The following is a 22,444-nucleotide window of genomic DNA, read 5'->3' on the forward strand; positions in this document are numbered from 1 at the left end:
CCCCCTTTTGAGGATTCAACCATTATGTCATTTATATTTCTCTCAGGACCAGGATAAATCTTATTGCTCGCAATTACTAGAATGCTTTCTTTCACTGGGCCATCAGTTTTGTACCCTAGACACTTTCATTACAAAGAGAGACAAAGTTCAAGGTAATGTTTCAAATTCATGAATGTCAAATCCTAATGGATTGTCTATTTTTTTAAGATTTTATTTATTTGAAAAAGACAGACAGATAGTGAAAGAGATAGCAAGAGAGAGCACAAGCAGGGAGGAGAAGGAGAAGCAAGCTCCTGCTGAGCAGGGAGCCCGACATGGGACTTGATCCCAGGACCCTGAGACCATGACCTGAGCCGAAGGCAGATGCTTAACTGACTGAGCCACCCAGGCATCCCCTAATGAATTGTTTAAACAAAAATGTGGACGTTTTATAGTAGACTCTGTCCGTTGAAGATGACATTGTACGGATAGTCTATATTAAAGAGGGCACGTACTGAATGGAGCACTGGGTGTTATGCACAAACAATGAATCATGGAACACTACATCAAAAACTAATGATGTAATGTATGGTGATTAACATAATAAAATAAAAATAAAATAAATCTTGATACTTTCAGAAACAAAATATTATTCAGAAAGGACAGGAGATTGGAATCAATTTGTTAAAATCCTTACATTCTTAAAGAGGAGAATCCTGACCTTCTATTTATGAAAGAAACAATGTAACATGGTAGAAAGTCTGTCATTAGAATCAGAAGATGTGGACTTGGGTCCAAGTTCATCACCAATCAGCCATGTGACTTGGGCAAGAATTTGAAAAAAACTGAAGTTTTCCTCTATGACCTACATTAATTGGCCCGGCCAATCCCTCAGAATGCCTCTTTATTCATAATACTAAGGTCTTTAAAATGGGATAAACTCATCTGACATTTCAATACCTATCAGGACATCGGTGAATGTCATGTAAGATAAATTTATGCAAACATTTTGCAAACTATAAAATAATAAAGTACTGTGACTATTTTTATTATTATAAAGTATCTCATTATAAGGATGGTACGTTCTGATTTTTATTTCAAGTCTTCGAAAGAGCTATCTATATTCAGTGTCTCCACTTCTTCACTGTCCATGCTTTCTCCAGTCAGGATTTTTTCTCCATCTCTCCAACTGCAACCTGTCTTCAAGTTGCTAAATCCAAGGATGAGTTCTCAGTCTTCACTGAGTTTCAATGACCCATTCTACATCTCTGCAGAATGACTAATATCTCAACAGAATTCTGGTCTCCCAGTCTAGTCATACTGATAATATGATATGACATACAGTATTTGCTTTTATAATACCCCAGAATATAAAAAGTGACAATGGATACAAAAGTAGGAAAAAGTTAGTGGCCGCAACTGAGTAATACTACCTAAATATGAATTCATTGTATTATTCTATTTTCATGTGTTTGAACATCCATAACAAGATATATTCCTATTTTTTTTATATCCTACATTACTAACATCAAGTCCATGGCATCATCTCAACTGGACAATGGTAGGAAACTCCCAATTTGTTTTCTTAATTCTGCTCTCGCTCCTCTCTGCAGTTCATTGTCCATACAGCAGCCAGAGAAATCTTTTTGTCATTCCATGCAATTCTCCTGACTAAAACCCTCCAATAGTTTCTCATTACATTGAGTATAAAATTAAAATTCCCCACCATGGCCTCCAAAACTTCACTCTTGCCAACTCCTCAGAACTCCCCTTTATCACAAAACTTTAGCCACAGTAGATATCTTACTATCAAGTTCATTTCCACTTTGGTGCTTTTATACTTGTTTCTTTTACCCAAGATTTTGACATGGCTAGCTCATTCTCAAATCAAATCTCATCTCCTCAAAGGGTCTTCTCTGGGCACCCTACTTGAAATCACTTCCTCATCTCTAATCCCATTACTCCCTATTTTAGTATCCTATTTTATTTTCTTTGTTGTAGTTATAACTACCTTAAATCATATTATTTGCTCATATTTTGCTTATTATTTGTCTTCTCCTCTTATAGTAGGCCCCTTATGGCAGGGATTTGTCTGTCTGCTTATTTTTATATCCCCAATATGTATGACAGTGCCTGGCTCAAGATATATTTATTCAGTGAATATTTGAATGGATTAGTTAATTTCCATGGTCATTCATGCTGTGTGCTTAGCATATTTAGCTCTGGGCCTGAAGTAAGTAATAGTTCCACATGGCTACACCTGCTGGGGAGGCCCTAAGAAAGTCTAGCAGAGGTAACTGCAAAATACAGAACAAGGGTAAGGGTAGGATGAATCATTTCAGGCAAAGGATAACAGTTTAGAGAATAATAACATTATTCATTTTCCCCAAAGTGTTAACCTTTGACTTATATTTCATATGGCTATAAGGCAAGATGTGCATTCCACAGGGATGCCAACTTCCTTCATGGTCTTTAAACTTCCAATTTCTTTATTATTAATATGTCATGAATGTATCTTGCTGGTTGAAAGAATAGGAAAAAATAAACACACAAAAATCATTTTACTTCAAGAAAGAAAGAGAAAGAAAGAAAGAGAGAGAGAGAGAGAGAGAGAGAGAGAGAAAGAAAGAAAGAAAGAAAGAAAGAAAGAAAGAAAGAAAGAAAGAAAGAAAGAAAAAGAAAGAAAGAAAAAGAAAGAAAGAAAGAAAAAGAAAAAGAAAGAGAAAGAAAGAAAAAGATAGAGAAAGAAAGAAAGAAAGAAAGAAAGAAAGAAAGAAAAGAAAAGAAAAGAAAAGAAAAGAAAAGAAAAGAAAAGAAAGAAAGAAAGAAGTAGATTCCGCTGACCTCAATAAATACTGAGCACCCACTATACATCAGGCAGTGGGCCAAGCACTGGGGATAAACACAGTGTAGTTGATGGTATAAAGAGGCTCACAGTCAATGGGAAGTCTAAAGTGAACTAAGTATTAAAACGCTCTGGCTATCTCTAGCCTGTGGGAGCACAAAGAGGGTACTGATTGCTCCACCTGCCTGGCCTAGATATTGAAGAGACTTTAATTAGATAATTAAGAGATAATAATTAACATAGGAGCTGAGCCTTGTTGGATAAGGAAGGGAGAAGAGAGAGAACACATTGTGAGTTTAAGAAAGGCAAGTAGTAATCATGGATCACTACATCAAAAACTAATGATGTGGTGATGGATATTAAGGAGGGCACATATCAAATGGAGCACTGGGTGTTATACGCAAACAATGAATCATGGAACACTACATCAAAAACTAATGTTGTAATGTATGGTGATTAATGTAATAATAAATAAATAAATAAATAGAAAATATTAAAAAAAGGATATCTTTTGATCTGAGCTATTTTACAGAAAGAAAATGGTCAGGATTGTGGATGGCTTAGTACAACCTGGTCCTGCTTAGAGAAACTATATTCGATGTGCACACTACACCAGCAAAAACCCTGAAGCAGTATCTCTGTACATACATAGTAATGTCATTGTTTCCCACTGGAGGAATTTATTAGAAGACAAAATTTAAACTATATTTTCAAACAGAACATACACACAAAAATACTATAACAATAAGCAATTAATATAAATAGGTAAGTTGCTGAAAAGAGAAATACAGTTAATAAATATTAAAAAAAATAATAATCACCCTCAGTAGAAACCAATTAATTTTTAAAATTAATTTTTTAAAATCTAGTTGGCCTAGATTTTCTAAAAGGGAATACTCAAAGCTGCAACGATACTGTGGAAAAAACACTCATCTGTTCAAATGGGAGGATAAATGGGCACAATCTTCCCCAAAAGTAATTTAACAGTGTGCATTAAGAATCTTTTTATAAAGGCAATGTAGATTCCCTAGAAATAGAGCCTAAAGAAATAGAGATGCGTATAAAGTTTATCAAAGATGTGCCTCTGAGAATTTACAAAAACAAGAAAATTAGAAACAAACTAATTATCCAACAATAGGGGAACATTTAACACATCTATTCAGCTATTAAAAATGTTTTCAAAAAAATGTTTAATGCCATATATGAGTTATCATGTCAAAAAAAGTGGAATACAAATTGTATATATGATGGGTTTTTGCATATATGCATATTTGCAAAAACCAAATAAACACAAAGGTGAGGGATAATACTTTTCTCTAAAAAGTAGAAATTTTTACTGTTTTAGATTTCTTACATTTTTAATTGATTAATTTTTGTCATAGACTCACCTCTTCCAGGAATTTTCGTCTGACCCCCAGACCAGGCTAAGTACCTGCCTAAGTACCTACAGTACTTCCATGGCAGTAAATACCCCCATCATCATACACATCATATTGAAACTATCCACTTGTTTATCTCCCTCCTCCACAAATTGTGAATCCATAAAACAAGAAGTGACACATTAATCATCTTTGGTACATCCCCAATATTTGGGGAACTAATGCAAACCTAAGCATTCTTTTTTGGTTCAGAGCAGCCATATGTCTGGTTTTAATAGTACCAGAATAATAATTCAACTGGACCCAATAAGATTGGCTGTATTGTTGAGCCCCATCAGTTTTTCCAATTCAAGCCATTAGGTTTGGGGTATGGGCAGGAACTGCAACATTCTCCTCTGCCCCAACCTAGGACATGAATTGGAGCTCCCAAACTAATCCACTATCCCTGGACCCTGAAGGCCTAGGTAAATTTGACTTTTGGTGAAGGTCCTTACACATCTTTTGTCCCATGCCCCATAGACCATAATTCTATAAGTCCCTGGAACAGCTGACAGCCTTGGGTTAAGGGTTGATATATCAAATGGTGTTTCCATTTCTCATAGTTTAGAGGAAAGGGGGATGATGAAGTGCGTCTAATGCAATCCTTTTATTTCTAACATTACTTAAGCCCCAACATCTCTAAAATTTTCTGCTTCCTACATATAGCTAGATGATGCCTTTTTGCCTGAAGTAGACTCTGGTCTTCTCTATTAGGAAGATGAAAGCTTTCTGCCAGAAAGTTGCCATTTTAATCACTTTCTGGTAAACATTCTATCTTGTATACTCCACTGTTCTCCAGGATAAAATTTTTCTCCTTCAGAGCAATGATAGGCTGGCCTCACGCTCTCCCCAAGCCCTCCATGCTTTCTAGCTATGAAGAGGTTTCAGACCTTATGGTTTTATTTGTAATCTGCAAAAATGTATTTATATATGTGTGTAAGCAATCTTCTCTCTTCTGAATTTCTTTCCTAATCACAAGAGCCACTACTGGGAATTGCATTTTTGACTTAGGTTAATTGGGAGATCTCATGCCTAGGATGGTGGCCAATAATTAGGTACCATTTGAATAGAACTTATATTAGTTCAACATTATCAGCACCTCAACATCAACAAATTAGAAATTCAGATTAGAAATTCAACATCAACAAATCTGCATGCCAATTCTAAGCATTTATGCTGTGGTCCTTTGCATATTTATTTGTATGAACTCTTCTATAATTTCTAAGAGAGACATCTAATATTCTAAAGTGTTCTCTACTCAAAAGGGCCTATATTGAATATTGTTTTTCTATCACTTTGTATCTTGATTCCAGTGTTCTTTCTTCTTTACTCCTAAAAGAAGAGTGAGAAAGAGATACAGGGAAAGGATTAAATTTGGAATACAGAAGGGATAAAAAGGAGAATCTGAAGATATTTGCCAATTCAGAATGAAAGGGTATCTCTGTTAGTCCGTACATAAGAATGAGCGACAACATCTCTGTGCCTCAACACCCACAAGAATTGGGGCCAAAGGTAAAGAAAAGAGGAAGAAAAGTCTTAATGGAACTACTTTCTATAAGGAAGGATCAAGTGAAGAAAAGAAAGTCCAACAAAGAAAACAGGACATATGCTAAGCAATATTTCTCAAAGCGGGAGGTGATGTTGTAGCAGGTGATGTTACCTGATGGGGAGCAAATAAAGGAAGCCATGACCCTTTTCCTATTTTCTTTTCTTTTTCTTGCTCTTACTAGAAAATTGGGCTCTATTATTTTAAAAAACATTAACCTATTTCTATCACCCAAGTTTTAGAAAGAAGTATTAAGTGAAGTAAGGCAATTTCTATTAAGATCATGTACCTGACAACTTCTGGTGCATAGCTGCTACCCCAGAACCTATTTCTAATAAAGCAAGTGTTGGCAGAGCTGAGTCCTCAAGGGGGTTAAATCTGGCTGGTCCAGCCCCAGCTGATAGAGACAGTAAACAGGCTATATGGTAGAGGTCAGTAATTTCCAACAGATACCTAATAACTAAGTCTAGAGAGAAAAAAAAAAAAAGCCTCAGCTCTCCCCTTTAGCCAGAAAGCTTTACTTTTTTACATTTTAAAACTATTTACAGTTCATATGGTTTCCAGACCCGCTCCCTAGAAGCGAGGGCACAGTTCCCTGCCTGGGTCTATGAGCTCTCCACATGTGATTTCTCAGGCAGTCAGCCAGATGAGCATTTGATTTGAAAATTAAGCCTTAAATTTAGCAGTGTGAAGAGGGAAAGTATGTCTGAACACAAATGCCTGGAAAGGAGTAAGGTTACCAGATGAGGCAAGCTGGATTAACAGGATTCGTTAGCCAGGCAATTCAGAAAGTCCTGCCGGAGGGAAATTTGAGGCAGACACAAACAAGCCCATCTCCTCTTCTCTGTTCAAGTGTCTTGGGCACCCGGTTTACCACATTTTTGCTTTTCTGACAAGCTACAGTCTGGGGGGCAGCTGCAAAAAGAAACAGTAAGCATTGCTTCAATGAGCTCTGCTAATTCGGAAATGAGGCCCAGATGAACCTAATCCTCTCTCTTTCTTTACACAGTCCCATGCATGTTAAGGTACAGCAATGTCAGGGAAACTCCCAGTAACCCAGAGCACCTGGATTAAAAATGGGTTTGGTAGCCAATGACCCCATAGCAGACAGCACGGTTAAGTGGCAATGACGGCAGACAATGATGTGCACAGAACACACAATATGTGGACACTTCCCCTTACCCCATATTAGTTGCAGGGAAGAAAGAGGGGAAGAGGGGAATAACTAAAAGAAATTTTGATCTTGATTCAAAATGATTCATTTAATTAATTTAAATGCATTTGGTTCATACACCATATAATTATTGAGCAGTGACGACATGCAGGACATTGTTAAGTTAGATGATGGGAATACAGAGATTGTCTCGGGCTCCAGTAACTCACGGTACTGTAAGGACAGACAGACAAGTACAGCAGTAGGCAACCACCTCTCTCCACATCTTTCCTGGAGTTTCTCCACCGCCTTTTCTCCCATGGAATAGGCATGAGCTTTTCCAAAGGTAAATCCTTCCATGTATTCCCTCTGTTCTTAGGGAAAAGACGCAAACTCTTAGCATGGTCAAGTCCTGCAGGGTCTGGCCTCTGACTGCTTTTCTAGCCTCATCTCACACTGCTCTTCTCTCAGCCACACTCTCTCTGCTTCAGTCCCTGATAATCACCGTCCTCCTTCTCCCCACAGGGCCTTTGCCCATGCTATTTCCTCTATACTTCTTCTTCCCATCCCGTCACTCCCCTTGCCTAATGAACTGCTAGTTGTCATTAAGTTCTCAGCTCAAATTTACTACTTCCTCAAAAAACCCATTCCTAAACTGCCTCACCTCTGCCCGCTCCTTCCCCCACATACAAACCTTTCTTTAGATCCATAATCTTTTCCTTAGCAGCATTTCCTTCAGCATGTAACTATACTCTACTTAGCATGATTATTTTATTAAGTCTACCTCCCCCTTCCCAGACACTAAGCTCCATGATTGCACGAGATCATGTCTGTTTGGATTCACTGCATTTCTAGCACTTGGAAGATCCTATAAAGTTCCTCTCTTCTTTCCCCAATCCATTCTGTAACTTTCTCTTATATCTGACTCCTCTCTTCCAACCACCACCACCATCACTCTCATCGTCGTCATCATCATTATTACCATCAGACCCACCCATATACTTCCAACCTCCCATTTTCTGTTAGATCTCTTTATCCTATAGAACCACTCACTGACTTCCCTTCTTTGGCACCTCACTATCATGACAAAGCTGAAGAGTATTGGAGTCATAGTGTTTAGGGGCTGGGAGGGACTTTGAAGTAACTGGCCCAATGGTACTCAAACTTCAGTATGAGTAAGAATTCCATGAGGTGTTAATTAAAAATAGCACCTTTCCCAAATCCTCCTCTTCTCCCCCGTCCATCTCAGCCCACCATTCAAATACCTTTTCAATGGCTGAACTTTCTTCTGTGACTTATTCTGAGTTAACAATATCCCTGCTACCAGCCTCCCAAAACATGTGTTGGAGTCCTCCCATGTGGGAGCTCCCAAAGCAACTCATGCTTCCTTTTATCATGGTACCTATCGCTGTAAAAGAAGTCTATTTGTCCCCCTCTTCCCCTGGACTTCAGGCTCCTTGAAAGAAGGAACATGAGTCCTAATAATCCTGTACCCTAGTATCCTGCACAGTGGCTGGAACAGACAAGTGTTACATAAATATAGGTGAATGAACAGATTAGTGGTAAACATGGATCCCTGCCACTACTCTCACTGCCCCTCTAAAACTTCCACTTCATGACCCTGAAAACGCCCCAGCACATGCTGATTGACACAGATCAAATCAGATCATCTGAACGAAATGGATCCCCTGTTGCCAACACAGCTCCTTCAATCTTCACTAATGTTCGTGTGTTCTCCGTGAAGCCCTCTCCAGCCTCAATTCCATTTCTCAATGTTGCACTTTCCTTCTTTACCCCTGGAACTCTCTCATACTGAATTTAACACTGGACTCTAGGCACATTTAAAATCCAAAAAAGATGTGGTATGTATATACAATGGACTATCACTCAGCCATAAATAGAAGATCTTGCCATTCGCAGTGACACAGATGGACCTAGAGGGAATCCTGCTAACTGAAATAAGTCAGTTAAAGACATACACCACATGATTTCACCCATATGTGGAATTTAAGAAACAAAACAAATGAACAAAGAAAAAAAGACAAAAAAATAAACTCTTAAATACAGAGAATAACTGGTGGTTACCAGAAGGGAGGTGGGCGGGGAATAGGTGAAATAGGTGATGGAGATTAAGAGTATACTTATCATGATATGTGCTGAGTAATTATAGAATTGTTAATCATTATATTAGCAATATGGTGATTAATAATATAAATTAACACTGTATGTTCATTATAATTCAATTAAAAAAGAATCCAATAGGTATTTATTGTGAAAGAATGCTACTTCTTTTCCAAAGTTTACACAAAGCATATTCATTGTACCACATATTTTCCATTAAAAAATACTATCAAAAACTAATGATGTAATGTATGGTGATTAACATAATAAATTTTTTTAATTAAAAAAATTAAGAAACAAAAAAATGTTTGTTGAATAAAGTACATATGTCCTTGGATAAAAAAAATACTATCAACTTTCTTCACAGCTTCAAAATCTATTCTTTCAGCATCACAATCTCAATTACACTTTTTCTTCCTTGTCTCTAGTAAATGGTAGACAATGTCACTGCCAGAGTTTTCTTTCCCTAGGTTGCTGACAATATCACTCTTATAGCCCCCAAATATCACAGGTTCCTTTGAGTCTTTGAATCTATTTTAGAGATCAATACTTTTACTTTCTATGCTCTCTACATTTCTTAATTTTCTTCTATTATTGCACATCTAATCCTCACCAAAGATCAAACAAGTAGAATTTTTTTTAATTCCTGATATGAAACAGGGAAATAAATCTTAGTTTTTGAGAATAGTACTCAAGTTTAAAGGTAGTCCAATGTTCCCTTGAGTTACAGCTTCAAGGCACCATTTCCAACCAGCTTCCCAAATCCTACCAAGGTGTTCTACCACCTGGCATAGCTTTGTCTACAGAGTCTCTGTACTGATTAGAATTTCTGAAAGTTGAACATCCTAATAAAATGAGTCATTTTTGCTCACTTATCTTACCTATCAGCAAAAAACAATGAAATGTGAGAGCATCGTGGCAATTCTAGAAATAAACTTGTTGCATACTATCTATGTATGATTATATCACATTCAAAGTAGAAATGAGGTCTTATTTAACTCTGCATCCCCAGCATATAGCATTCTGCCTGACACATAATAGGCATTTAATATATGTGTACTGAGTGAAAGAATGAACAAATGATCAAATATAGAATCTCTCAATTAAAAGCTAAAAAACCCTCAGTATTATTTTCCTAGGTCTGCTATAACAGATTACCACAAACTAGGTGGCTTAAAGCAGCAGAACTTTATTCCCTCACAGTTCTACAGACTAGAAGTCCAAGATCACGGTGTCAGCAAGTGGTGCTCCCTCTGGAAGCTCTAGGAAAGGATCTGTTCCAGCCTCTCTCCCAGCTCCCGGTAGCTTTAGGCATTCCTCGACTTGGAGCTGTAAAACCCCCATCTCTGCCTCCATCTTCACATTAATCTTTTTTTCTGTGTATCTTCCTCCCTTCTCTTCTCTTATGAAGACACTTGTGACTGGATTACCAGGATGATCTCATCTCAAGATCCTTATTATATACGCAAAGCCCCTTTTTCTAAATAGATCATTCACAGGTTCTAGTGGACATATGGGGGAAGGGGCACCTTCAAACCACAACAGTAGGATATAATATAATCTCAAGTATTTTTTAAAATGAATATTGTGTAGAGAGGAAAAAGCAAAGATGGAGGAGGAAAGGAGTGATAAAATGCCTTCACAAGCACACTGTAGTTTGCTCTGATCTGGGTGATGGAATCAAGAGTAATTTCTATATTTTATTTATAGTCTTAAATTTTCTTAATTCTATAACCACAACAGACAGATAGTATACCAATCTAAAATGCATGGAAGAAATTAACCCATTGAGATTATCTCAGGAGATGTAAGGAAAATGCCACTATAGTAGAAACGTATGTAGAGTTAATTAATGTAAGTAGTCAATCAACAATGTTATTAACATTGGTTTGGTATAGACAACCTGTGGGCTCTGATGAAAACCAAATTTATTCACTATAATACTATGATCTCATTTAGCTTTCAGATTTTAAGATCTTAAGAAAGCTTTACCTCATTAAAGTTAATGTTCTAACAACGCCAATGCCTTTGTGGCTTAGGTGTGGGTTTGTTTTTTCAAAAGAAATCCTATGACAACTGAGAAGAGATGCATAAACCTATTTTTATAAAGAGAGAGAATCAAGTTTTAAATGTTACAGAGTTTGGTGTATTTTTTACTTTCATTATTATCTAAGATAAGTGGGTCCTAGTTACAGAGGAGCCTTCTATTTTGGTAAGCAGCTATGACAAGTTTGAGGTCAGAGCCAAGGAAGAACCAAACTATTCTGAGTAATAAAAGGGAGATAAATATGAGGGGCTCCAGACACTGAGAAAAGAGACTGGAGCCAACTACACTGAGCACTGAATGGGGGAAGGAAAGATTACAAAGGCCAGCAGCAGAGAAAAAGAACTATGGGGAAGAAAATGTTAAAATAGGATTTCACATTGTTAGCTATGGGGTGTGTAAAATAAACTTGCTAATTTCTATCCCACCCCCCCAGTCTTCAGTCAACTCTACCTTGCTCTCTAATGCCTTTATGGGGAAAGGGGAATGGGATGTCTCTGAGGGACCTTTAAGAGAAGGAAAAGGGAACAGCTAACATCTGGGTTACATCAACTTTAAAAAGAAATTAGGAGATGCCACTGAAAAGCTCATGTGCAGAGTTTTGAAAGTGTTATAATTTCCTATTATTTCAAGATGAACCTCATTTGGGGAAATAGTTACCATTTAGAAATTCACCACTTTAAAAAATTGTATTCATGCAATATAATAATTGATTACAACGGAAGATCATTTATAATAACTTGTAACAACTATAACAATATCACAGCTTCATGGCCTTCCACAGAGAAACTGCCCAAGAAATTATCAATCCAAGACTTAAGAAATGGAAATTAATTTATTGAGGGTGAAACTATTTTTGAAACACTTTTACTGTGAGTTAGTAGCATGAGCTAAAAATTAATTTTTGAATCACTTCCACTGAGTCCAAAAAGTACTAAGACTAGTCCTATTAGCTTGCTTTTGAACTCATTGTTATTTTAATGTTATGTTAATCACCATACATTACATCATTAGATTTTGATGTAGTGTTCCATGATTCATTGTTTGCATATAATACCCAGTGCTCCATTCAATACGTGCCCTCTTTAATACCTATCACCAGGTTAACCCATCCCCCACCCCCTCCCCTCTAGAACCCTCAGTTTGTTTCTCAGAGTCCATAGTGTCTCATGAACTCATTGTTATTTAAACTTGTAATGGTGTGTTTTGTTAACATTGTTTAAAAAAAGAAGAATCAAGATTTTTGCCTAAAATTTTCCTTTTAAATATGCAGACCCTAAATAGCTGTCCCCTAAACCCAAGAGTACCATCATAACATGTGAATTATCAGGGTAAGGTGGACATAAACTCAAGAGAGTTTGTGTTCTGCCTGTGCTTAACTACAGAAGTCTCCACTCCAATTGCAAACCCACAAACCCAAATGAAGAGTAGGTAACTCAATGCAGGGTGTATCAGTCCTCCCGTGGGATCAACAGAACCCCAGAACCTCTCGCCCACTTACAACAAGCATACAGACACACTATGTGTGTGTCAGCTTCAGGCTCATTAAGTTCAACAACCTTTGGTATTTTTTATTGTAGGTTCTCAAGGAGAAAAAGAAAGCATATTTACTAAGAACAATAATCCACTCTTAACCAAGACTGACATGTGGAATCAAATCTAGCAGAGGGGAATACCATATATGAAGTCTCCCTCTTCTGGGTAATATTTTTCCAAAAATTCAGCAGCCAATGACAGATCTTTTGACCATCTGTCCATATACCTCTAATCTAGCAGGACAAAGAAGGAAGGAGTTCCTTCATAGCTGTCTGAAGGATCTGCTAGCCACACTTCTGAATCACTGCCCAAATTTCCTCTAGGCGATCTGCAGTTCAAAACTGATGCATATACTTACTATATGAGTGCTATATAACTAGTAATTGTAATACAAAACCTATATTCTGTTTCAAATTATTGATGTTTGCGGATTTACATGTGCCACTAATACATTTTTTTAAGATTTTATTTATTTATTTGAGAGAGAGGGAGAGCATGCACAGGCTGGGTGGTTCGGGGAGGGCAGAAGGAGTGGGAGTGGGGCTGATCCCAGGACTCAGATCACGACCTGAGCCAAAGTCAGATGATTAATCAACCGAGCCACCCAGGCACCCAAGCCACTAATAACATTTTTTTAAAGCAAAACATGAGTTTTTTGGTTTTCATGTTGTGCTATGTTCAACTTGGTGGTGATGGTCTGACAGCCACCCACTCGGGAAACAATCATGTTTGATGGAACTGAAACCTCCCGGGGTTCAATCTGTATGTTCAACCTGGCCCCACTCGCACTTAATTCCTGGATGCTCTGATAAAAGCTGTTGTTAAACAGACTGAGTAATAATGCTTCAAGTTCACATTACTTCACATAGGAAATAATGTGTTCATGTAATCATCCTAGCTGAGTTTTATAGATACATCACAAAAACTCAGTCTAATGGAAAAGGGATCAATTCAGAAAAATCAAGAAATTATATTTTAAAATTGAAAACAGACTAAATATCAAGCAATAGGAAAATGGGTTCTTTGAATTATGAGACATGCACCCAACCAAATGTTACACAGCCCTTAAAAATTATGTGTATAATGACCATATTAAAGACATTGGGAAAATGGTAATGATAGGATGTGAAGTGAAAACAGAAGGATACACACACACACACACACACACACACACACAATTATAAGAAATCTTGGCATAGAAAAAAAGACCATAAGGAAAAACAAGAAAATAGTAACAATAATTACTTTTGGATAGCAGGAAGTATGGATATTATTTTCTTCCTTCTACTTTTTATTTTCCAAATTTCTCTTAATGGACATATGCCATTTTCATAACAGAAAAAAAGACCATATACAAAAGGGAAAAAAATGAAACAAAACTTTCAATCCTAATATCCAATGGGAGTCATCACTCAATCAAACCGGAAAAGTTGATTAAACAAAAAGAAAATTTGTTCCTACTGAAATGCGTTTTCACAATTATGCAGCATCTAGGATTACCAGACTGGAATAGTGCAGAGACAATACTCGGCAGTAGTAAAAGAAAGTCCGTATTTTTCCCTATACATACACACAGTTTCCAAAAAAAGAAAAAAGATTGAATAAGATTGATGGGTGTTTCTATGAAAGAGCTTGAGAGACTTAAGTAAAATTTACTGATGCTCAAGAAAGTATAATATGGAATGTGCTGCACAAAAAGCTGATGGTCAAGAGCCATTTAAAATCTACACATGTCAAGAAAACATCCAGACTATAAGGGTAATTTCACTGCAGCATCTGAACCCACATTGCTCTAATGCAGAAGTGTTAGTTCAGAAGATGTCAGGGAAATAAAATACTAAGAAAAAGTGATGCTGAGCCCATTTGTTAATAGTGACACAAATCATAATGCTGGCAGCCTGTAAGATCTCACAGGGAATCTTGGGCTGAGAATCAGGAGACTAGGCTTGTAGCACACAGTTCATTTTCTTCTCTGCTCAGTTCTCTCACATGCATCTAAAGGTGTTGTACTAAGCAGTGTCATCCAAAAGAAATAGAGTGCCAGCCACAAATGTGAGCCACATAAGTAATTTTCAATTTTCTAGTAATCACATTCAAAAAAAGCTTTTTAAAACTGAGAGCTTTTCCCTTAAGGTAAGGAACAAGACAAGGATGTCCACTCTCACCATTTTTATTCAACATAGTACTACAAATCCTAGCCATGGCAATCAGGCAACAAAAAGGAACAAAGTCATCTAAAATGGTAAGGAAGAAGTAAAACTTTCACTATTTGCAGATGACATGATACTATATGAAGAAAACCCTAGACTCCACCAGAAAACTAGTAGAACTGATAAATGAATTCAGTAAAGTCGCAGGATACAAAATCAATGTACAGAAATCTGCTGCATTCTTATAAACTAATAATGAAGTAGCAGAAAGAAAAATTAAGAAAACAGTCCCATTTATAATTATACCAAAATAATAAAATACCTAGGAATAAACTTAACCAAGAAAGGGAAAGACCTGTACTCTGAAAACTATAAAACACTGATGAAAGAAAGTGAAGATGATACAAACAAATGGAAAGACCTTATATGCTCATTGGTTGGAAGAACAAATATTGTTAAAATGTACATACCACCCAAAGCAATCTACAGATGTTTTGCAGTTTCTAGCAAAATAACCAACAGCATTTTCCACAGAACTAGAACAAACAATCCTAAAATTTGTATGGAACCACAAAAGACCCCAAATAGCCAAAGCAATCTTGAAAAAGAAAAATAAAACTGAAGGTATCACAACCCCAGATTGCAAGTTATATTACAAAGCTGTTTTAATCAAAACAGTATGGTACTGCCACAAAAACAGGCACATGATCAATGGAACAGAACAGAAAGCCCAAAGTAAACGCACAATTATTGGTCAATTAATCTACAAAGGAGGCAAGAATATGTAATGGGAAAAAGACAATCTCTTCAACTAATGGTGTTGGGAAAATGGAGAGCTACATGCAAAAGAATGGAACTGGACCACTTTCTCACACCTTACACAAAAATAAACTCAAAATGGATCAAGGATCTAAATGTGAGGCCTGAAACCATAAAAATCCTAGAAGAGAGCACAGACAGTAATCTCTCTGACATCAGCTGTAGCAACATTTTTCTAGATAAGTCTCCTGAAGCAAGGGAAACAAAAGCAAAAATAAACTATTGGGAGTAAATAAAAATAAAAAGCTTCTGCACAGCAAAGGAAATAATTAACAAAATTAAAAGACAGCCTATTGAATGGGAGAAGATATTTACAAATGATACATCAGATAAAGGGTTAGTATCCAAAATATATAAAGAACTTATACAACTCAATGCCAAAAAAAAAACACACAATCCAATCAAAAATAGGCAGAAGATTCCAAAGAATACATACAAACAGCCAACAGACACATGACAAGATGCTCAACATCACTAAGCATCAGGGAAATGCAAATCAAAATTACAATGAGTTATCACCTCACGCTTGTCAAAATGGCTAAAATCAAAAAACACAAAGAACAAGTGTTGGAGAGGATATGGAGAAAAAGGAACCCTCCTGCACTGTTAGTAGGAATGCAAACTGGTGTGGTCACTGTGGAATACAGTAGGGAGGTTCCTGGAAAAATTAAAAATAGAACTACCCTATGATCCAGTAATTGCACTACTGAGTATTTAACCAAAGAATATAAAAACACTAATTTGAATGGATAAATGTGCCCCTAAGCTTATTGCAGCATTATTTACAATAGTCAAATTATGGAAGTATTCCAAGTCTCCATCAATAGACGAATGGATAAAGAAGAAATGGGGTGTGTGTGTGTGTGTGTGTGTGTGTGTGTGTATTAATATAATATTCCAGTATATATTACTCAGTCATAAAAAAAGACTAAAATCTTGCCATTTACAACAACATAGATGGATCTAGAGTATAATGCTAAGTGAAATAAGCCACTAACAGAAGGGCAAATATCATATTATTTCACTCATATGTGGAATTTAAGAAACAAAACAAATGAACAAAGAAAAAAGAGAGAGAAACCAAAACAACAGACTCTTAACTACAGAGATCAAACAGATGGTTACCAGAGGGGAGGTGGATGGGAGGATGGGTGAAATAGATGAAGGGGATTAAGAGTACACTTATCTTGATGAGCACCAGGTATTATACAGAAGTGTTGAATCACCGTATTATACACCAAATACTAATATAACACTGTATGTTAACTACACTGGAATTAAAATAAAAATAAAAGAACAAATTTTTTTAAAGAAACAGGTAAAGTTCCTTTTAATAATATATTTTATTTAACCAGTATATACAAAATATTATCATTTCAAAATGAAACCAATATAAAAAATTATTAATGATGTATCTTATATTCTCTTTCTGGCACTAAGTCTTCAAAATCTGGGATGTACTTTATACCTAAGAGCACATCTTAATTTGGATCCACCACACTGTTAGTGTTCAGTAGCCACATGTGGCCAGTGGCTGCCTAACCGAGTAGCAGGAGATGTCTACACTCCTTTCCTTGTCTAAAATCCATAGGAATAGAAATGTTGATGGGACAAATTGGAATTTGCATAAATACATGAAAGTCAGCAAATGATTCCACAGAAGACAAGACATGTAATAGGAACAGGTGTTGGAAATAAAAGACAAAAATGGGAAAAATTAAAATTTGAATTTCTGAAGGAAAGAAAAACATGGCAAAGTAATTGATCGGCCAAGTGTTTGACTAAAAATGTGAGCTTTACTATTAAAAAAGAAATGTAAGCATTACAGAACTATCTCTTTGTAAGGATATTTATTATGTGGAAAAATGATGCCTACCATTTTAAAAATTAAAAGGTATTCCCTTCCTTGGATATCTTTTAAAATCAGAGAAATACAGACATAAAGATATATACATGGACATAGGGATGGCTTCACTTAGGAGTTCTCAACTCTCCGTGCATAAAATCATCTTGGAAACTTAAAAAACACTGCAGTCTCACCTCCAAGACCTTCATTTAATTACTCTGGGGTGTTGCTGGTGCTCTGATACAATGTGCAGCCCAGGTTGAAGGGCACCAGATCAGATGACCTCTTCAGGGACTATCACAAACCTTCTCATTGTCCCTCAGTTGCTCTCAGCGTGGTCAAGGATGTTAGCACAACTTGAGACACCCTCTCAAGAAACACTAAGATAGCTATTGGTATTCATACATGCCATCAGCATGCCTTATCGCAGGGGACACATTCCAAGACCCCCAGTGGATGCCTAAAACCATAGATAGTACCAAACCTATACTATGTTTTTTCCTATACATACATACCTACAATAAAGTTTAATTTATAAATTAGACACAGTAAGAGATTAATAACAATAACAAAATAGAGCAATTATAACAATATACTTAAAAGGTATGTGAACATGGTCTCTCTCTCTCAAAATATCCTATTGTACTTCACTCACCCTTCTTCTCATGATGATGTGAGATGATAAAATGCCTACTCGATCAGAGGAAGTGAAGTTAATGACATAGGCACTGTGATGTAGCATTAGGCTACTACTGACCTTCTGATGATATGTCAGAAGGTCAATCACCTGCTTCCAGACCATGGTTGAGCACAGGTAACTGAAACCATGGAAAGCAAAAGTGCAGGGAAAGGGGGGCTACAGTATTTCATAGCTTGGGGCAAAAATGTGCATTTCCTATTCAGTAGTCACATTAATTTCTACAATATGGAATCATGCCACCTCTACTTAGTTTTAAAACTAAAGTCAGCAAATTTTGTCAAAGGCTAATACGACATCTATCTCTTAAGCACTTTCACATAACAGATTGCAAGTACAGAAGATTGGTCCAAATTTGGAAGGAATATGAGTAACAAAATCAAAAACATAAAATTGAAAGGAAGGTTATAAAAAGAAGGGTTTTATCACTCTATTTTGTGACTTAGGTTTACAGTATTTACCATTACAGCTTACACAATGCTAAGAACATAAGTGAGTAATGTGCATAATACAAATATATATTACATAGAGATAAACTACATCTGTATTATGTAATTATGTTTATATTCCTATAATTGTATACAAAACCCTTCAAATACAAAATAAATAGTGAAGTCCACACTTACACATCACTCATGAAGGGGTAGAATTCTAATTTAGGCTCTTACTTACCATGGGACCCTGGACAAGTCACTCCCTTTTGGGGTCTTAATCTCTTCATCTCTAAAATGGAGCACTATTACCCACACTTTGGGGTTTTTTTATGAAAGTTAAATGCTGGAGTGGTGGGGGTGGGAGGGATGGGGTGGCTGGGTGATAGACATTGGGGAGGGTATGTGCTATGGTGAGCACTGTGAATTGTGTAAGACTGTTGAATCACAGATCTGTACCTCTGAAACAAATAATACATTATATATTTTAAAAAAATAGAAGAAGAAGATAGCAGGAGGGGAAAAATGAAGAGGGGGGAATCAGAGGGGGGGACGAACCATAAAAGACTATGGACTCTGAAAAACAAACAGGGTTCTAGAGGGGAGGGGGATGGGGGGATGGGTTAGCCTGGTGATGGGTATTAAAGAGGGCACGTTCAGCATGGAGCACTGGGTGTTATGCACAAACAATGAATCAAGGAACACTACATCAAAAACTAATGATGTAATATCTGGTGATTAACATAACATAAAAAAAGAAAGAAAGTTAAATGTGGAAGCCCTGGAGCCAACGCATGGTAATTGCTCAATAAATATGTGTTGAATCTGAATGTAGCTGCCCACCTTCCTCACTGCTGAGCACAGCAGAAGAGAGACCTAAAGCCCGGAAGGAAAATGAATTGCTCAAAGTCACACAGTGATCACTTACATGGACCTAGGTTTCCTGACTGGTGCTTTCATCCCACCTCCTTCCCCTCCAAAATGTTGACCCTGAGGCTGACAATTCCTCCCCTCTTTCCAAGACAAGCCAATGATGGCTCCTGCCCTAGTACGAAGACCCCAAGTCCAACAATTCCTGCCAGGAGCACACAAAGGAAGCCACAAGTACCTGGCTGTACCCACTCCACTATGACACTCACCTCCAGCAACACCTGGACTCCCCTGGTCCCCTCCAGGCATCTTACTTTATTCCTGGATTGGGACCCACAGGTGCCAAAGATAGACCCAAAAGCACTTTCCTAATAGTTTCCGTTAACATTGCAATAGGATCTAGTACATGTTAACTACTGTTTCACATCATGTTCCCTAGAAACAGATCCTGAGATAAGGTTTCATGTGCAAATGGTTCATTAGGAAAGTACTTCCAGGAGAAACTGGTAAGGGACATGAAAAGCAACACTGGGGAAAGGGAAAAAGCCACAAAGGATGTGACTGCAGGCAAAGTCCCATCCTCCATCTAATCTCAAGGAGTGCTAGAGAGTACAAATTAACCTCAGAGCTTGCTCAACTTGAGGCAGGGGCACTGCTCTTTCATACTCTTGCACCCATCAGTCATTGGCTCCAGTAACTCAAGGGCAGTGCTCTGAAGAAAACAGCAGGGGCAAGCACTTATAAGCAATGCACACAGAAGCTGGGGATGAGCACAGAAGATGGTGGGGATCTAGGCAGAGCCCCAACAATATCCTCTACAACCACCAGCTCTAAGGAAGGACTCCAAGCTCCCTGGGATATCTTAGATCTGAGCCCATTTGATCTCTCCAGTTTTTCAAAAATCTAAATAGTAGAAAGCCATCTCCACAGCCTGAGTACATTGTACAAAGACCACCACCCCAGCCATTGGAATTGGCCAGTGATGGAACTCAGCAAAATCAGACACATCAAAGTCCTCTGGAAGAGTGTTCTTTCAACAAGGATACTTGTTACTGCTCAGTTTGCAAATTAAATAGGCACAGTGCTAGGCTCAAGGGACACAGATGAGATCAAGAGATGACCCCTGCCCTAGAGGAGCTCACAGCAATGGGCAATCTTATAAATGGAAAGTCTTGCCTGATTTCTTACCGAATCCTAAAGAATGCTCCATACTCAATGATATGTGCTTCTCCCTTCAACTTTATAGGATCAGCAACAATATATATCAAAACATCACATCATATTGAATTACAAAGAGATGCTACTTCATAAGGAATCAATGGAAAGCTAAATGAAACCACGAGAAAGTAACACTAATACTGCTTCTAACAATAATGATAATGATAGCTAGCATGTGTGGGAGGCATACAATCATCAAGTTTCTGAATGTGTAAGTTCCTGGATTAATCCCTTGGCCTCCAGGTAGAGGCCCCAATATCTATCACTGCCCAGGTATTGCCACAAGATTTAACTGATAAACAGGGGAAGGGAGGGAAAACTGAATGGGAAGAAATCAGAGAGGGAGACAAACCATGAGAGATTCTGGACTCCAGGAAACAAACTGAGGGTTACAGAATGGAGTGGGTGGGGGGATAGGTGACCAGATGATGGGTATTAAGGAGAGCACGTGTTGGGATGAGCACTGGGTGTTATCTGCAACTAATGAATTGTTGAACACTACAACAAAAACTTACGATGTACTATATGTTGGCTAACTGAACATAATGGAAAAAATATTTAACTGGAAATTTGAGGGAAATTAAAAGATATGCTAGAGCTGTTACTTCAAACTCACTATGTAATTGTACATATTTTAAACGTACTTTATATGAGATGATACTTCAGAGGAATAAGATTTATTATCAAATGTTCCTTGAGGAATTAGTCATATCATATTCATGGCAGATCTAATACACAGTCAGAACTGCAAGACTTGAGAAAGTCCAGGTATGCAACAGTATAGCTCAAAGCAACACACCACATTAGCTTACAAAGTTTCACCACCTCTTAAGAACTTGCTCCAGACCACAGAATTATTTGGGATCAAGACTAAACTCATACTTAAAGTCCCTCTGAGTGCAAAATCCATGCTTTTAAACACCATACTATAGTGGCAACGATTAAAAACCTGCTAACATTGGAAATGAACCACATGGTTCCAGGCATCTTTATGGCTTATCCATGTCACACCGGAATCACACTTTCAGAGGCTCTGTCTCTACCACTATAGTTTTAAAGTATGATCATTTTCCTTCATTGTGCATTTAACACTATTTTCTAAAACAAGCAAATACAGAAAAACTATGTAGTCATTCTGTTATTAGTGATCAGTCAACATTTGAGTTATGGAAAGAGATTAATTACTTCAATCCTACCAATTACTGTCTAGATTACACCTAGTCCCTCTTAATATCTTTATCATTTCTTGGAATTTCATTTTATGAGATTCATTTTATTAATTCATTTTATGATATTCCCTTTAAAAATTATATTCTTCACAGTATCCAAATGATTGAAAATCATCGGCAAATGGGATTGACTGCCAGAATGTATTGTAAGTTTACTTTGTCACATGTTATTATTAGCAGAAAAGGACAAAGAGTAAGAAACAATGGAATGAAGTTTTGAAATATATTTTTGCTAAGTTTTCTGGAGGTGTTTCTGCTGTTATTAGTGTATAAATACATGTTTTAAAGCATTTTAAATTCAAGAATCATTTCCATAAATATTTATCAACTTAAAAGCAATGAAAATCTGTGTTATGGTGGATAATCCATTCTAAATTCAACTATCAAGTAAATGCAAGATTCTTATCACTATCACTTGATACAGTAATGTGTTCAAGTCTGTCTAGCAATATTTCCCAGAAATTAACTAATTGAATAAACATTTATGAAACGTTGACTACATACAAGACATAGCATAGGTGCCAATTTTAAGCAATATTAGA

General features: G+C 37.0%; 1 protein-coding gene across 3 annotated transcripts in view; it reads right to left on the reverse strand.

Moving 5' to 3' along the window:
• ATP8B4 (ATPase phospholipid transporting 8B4 (putative)) overlaps window positions 1-22,444 on the reverse strand; it is a 288,632-nt gene that overhangs the window by 158,128 nt on the left and 108,060 nt on the right. The window lies entirely within an intron of this gene.

The sequence above is a fragment of the Zalophus californianus genome, chromosome 6, assembly GCF_009762305.2.
Source record: "Zalophus californianus isolate mZalCal1 chromosome 6, mZalCal1.pri.v2, whole genome shotgun sequence".
Taxonomy (NCBI): domain Eukaryota; kingdom Metazoa; phylum Chordata; class Mammalia; order Carnivora; family Otariidae; genus Zalophus; species Zalophus californianus.